Here is a 3,012-nt window from a genome sequence, read left to right as displayed (position 1 = left end):
ATGTTTGTTCAAATGGAGGGTGAATAGAAAAGTGAAAAACTTTCAAGGAGATGGACTGATACATTGGCTGCAACAATTGACCCAAATGTAATAATAATTGTGAGGCTGAAACAGGAGGGGGCAATGTATTCTTCTGCTGTATATAAGTTTGCTATGTTACAACTCCATGGCAAATAAAAACAACAACAAACAAATAAAAACAACAACAAACAAATTTAGAGGAAAAGAGACCATGGTAGAAAAATGTCAAAACATTTCAAATATTCAATATAATGTTAAAGAAATATTAAATTATATTAAGTGGATTGAAAGTTAAAAGAATGTCTTCTTCCATAAATGATATCAGGAGTGAGGATAAGTTGAAGAAACTAGGCATATCAGTTAACAATGATTAATCAGAACTAGAAATCAATAATTGAGACTTGTGCACTTAAGAGTTAAATGAATGATAATGAATGATATCACCAGTGATATGGAACTGAGATAAGGACAGGAAGATTGCTTCCTACAACTAGGAAATCCTCTCCTTTGGAGGATGAAAGTTCAAAGACTTCAAGTAAGAAAAGCAGAGTGATTAAAAAATACATAAAAATTAAAGTCTGTTGCAAATTTGCAGGTTCTAAAGTAATGTCACATATCTTTCATTGAAAGTATGCATGATAAATTTTCTCTGAGTTTTACTTACTATATGAAGTCTGTAGATTTCTTGAAAATGCTCAAATTTCAAAGTACGTAAGTATAATTATATACTTATTAGTAAAGAGCTAAAAATACTCAAAAAATCTGTGTCTCTCTTTATTTTGACTCACATAATTTCCCATGCTATCCAAAGCAACATGCAGATTACTAAGGATGCAATGATCATTAACTATTTTAACAGCCACAAAGGAGGCATTTTGCATATGCTCTCATCTTGTTGCAAATGATCTCTTCGTCTCCCTTACACACACACACTTTTGTAGCTTTTATTTCATTTCCGCAGTTCCAGGTCACCCTCTGTCCTGATCCTGTCTGATTACTAAACAAAGAGAGGAATCAGCACTTGCTGTCAGATGCTGCCGCTCTTTTCTCCTTGTGCACGTCCTGTGACCTTGACAACGATGCATCCTACCGCTGATCCCTTTGATTGCTCGGCTGATTTCTATGATTGTTGCCATCTGCTATACAGAAAAACAACATCGATAACAAAAAATAAAACTTCAGAAAAAAGAAGCTCAACTTGTGAAATCACCCTAAACGGATGTACTCAAATGATGTGTATTATATTCAGCCACTCACAGACTGCAGATGAATTGAAAATCCCTATCATTTGGAACTCATCGGAGCCTTGGTTGTCTGGTGGTGACAGCGCGCGGCTGCTAACTGAAAGGTCAACAGTTAGAGCTCACCAGCTGCTCCTTAGGAGCAGGAAGGGGCGCTCTGTTCCCATGAAGATTTACCTCCTTGGAAACCCTGCCAGGCAGTTCGACTTTGTCCAGGAGAGAGTCGCCCTAACTAGCAATCAACTCTGACAATGGATTTGGTTTGGATTTGGGTTTGTGTCACACACAAAAGGAATTTTAAAAAGGAATTAAAATCTAAAGAATATCATGTTCAGGAAAATGTTTAATAAAATAATTCAATAAAAAAACCCTAACCAACTAAAACCACTGCTGTTGAGTCGATTCCAATGCATCATGACCCTCTTGGGCAGCCGAGTTTCAGAGGCAGTAAACCTTTATGGAAGCAGACAGTGTAATCTCTCGTCCATGGAGCAGATGGTGCGCTCCGATGGCCAACACTGTGGTTATCAACTCAACATTTCATGCTCTGCATCAACATTATTCAGAAAAAGAACTGATGACTGGGATTCCAAATGACTTCCAACTGACATCTGTATACATTTCTAAACTCAATTTATTGTCCAGATTTTCTTTATAAGACTTGTGCCAGTAAAATGATACTACCACATCCCCAGGTGTTCCACTTATTTTATTCTGTGGAATTGAGCATTTCACTTGTTGGGCTCCTAACCACAAGGTCAGCAATTTGAAACCAACTGCCACTTTGCAGGAGAAAGAAATTCTTTCTACTCCTGTAAAGAATTACACTCTCCTTATTGCTCAGATCTAAATATTGGTCTGTATGGTTAAATAAAGGAGGAAAAGTAAAACTGAAGTGGTCTTAGAGTCAAACATATGGGAAAAAAAATGAGTTACAGTCTTGGAAAGCCACAGAGGCAATTCTACCCTCTCCTTTAGAGGGTGGCTATGATTCTGAATTGACTGGCTGGCAGTGAGTTGGAGCTGTAATTTCTTTTGAGATTGATAACAGAAAATGTAAATTAAAAATTTTTGTTTGAATTAGTCATATGATGTGATGGTATAAAACAACAATGAAAAATTAGTGTTTGTAATATTAAACAAATGTTAAAGTATCTTTTGAAATAAGCAGTCTACTAACGTTCATATATTTTGGAACATATTTCTTAGCAACCAAAGTAAGGTTTCAGAATATCAAATTTATAGATATGTGAGAAATACATAGCCCTTGATAGTCATTGATTTCCTACTTAGTGTAAATATAAACAGCAGCTGTATACTCCAACATGCCGCGGATTTTAATAAAATATATCACATAAAATATAAACATTATGTACAAGTAAAAGGATCATTACAGTTTTCATAAAAGGATACCACAATTGGTAGAACTGTTTTATATACTTACTAGAGGGCAGCCTTCTTAAAATCTTAACTATATATGATCATTAAACACCTTTTGATTTGAACACAAAATTCATTTTATGAGATTGTGTTAGTCTGGGTACTTTAGAGAAACAAATCGACAGCAACTCATATATAAGAGAGAGTTTTATATAAAGGTTAAATGTGCACCAAGAAAACATCCCAACCCAGTGGTGCCCAAGCCCACAAGTCCAACATTAATCCATTAACCCATATGGCCAACAGCAATCTACAAAGTCCTCCTCCATCTCACAAAGCAGACACAATGATGCCGACTGCAGGAGGAAAG

The sequence above is a fragment of the Echinops telfairi genome, unplaced genomic scaffold (assembly GCF_000313985.2).
Source record: "Echinops telfairi isolate 266 unplaced genomic scaffold, ASM31398v2 ScPeMD7_11;HRSCAF=52, whole genome shotgun sequence".
NCBI classification, from domain to species: domain Eukaryota; kingdom Metazoa; phylum Chordata; class Mammalia; order Afrosoricida; family Tenrecidae; genus Echinops; species Echinops telfairi.
The sequence above is the reverse complement of the archived record's forward strand: the minus strand, read 5'-3'. Positions refer to the sequence as shown.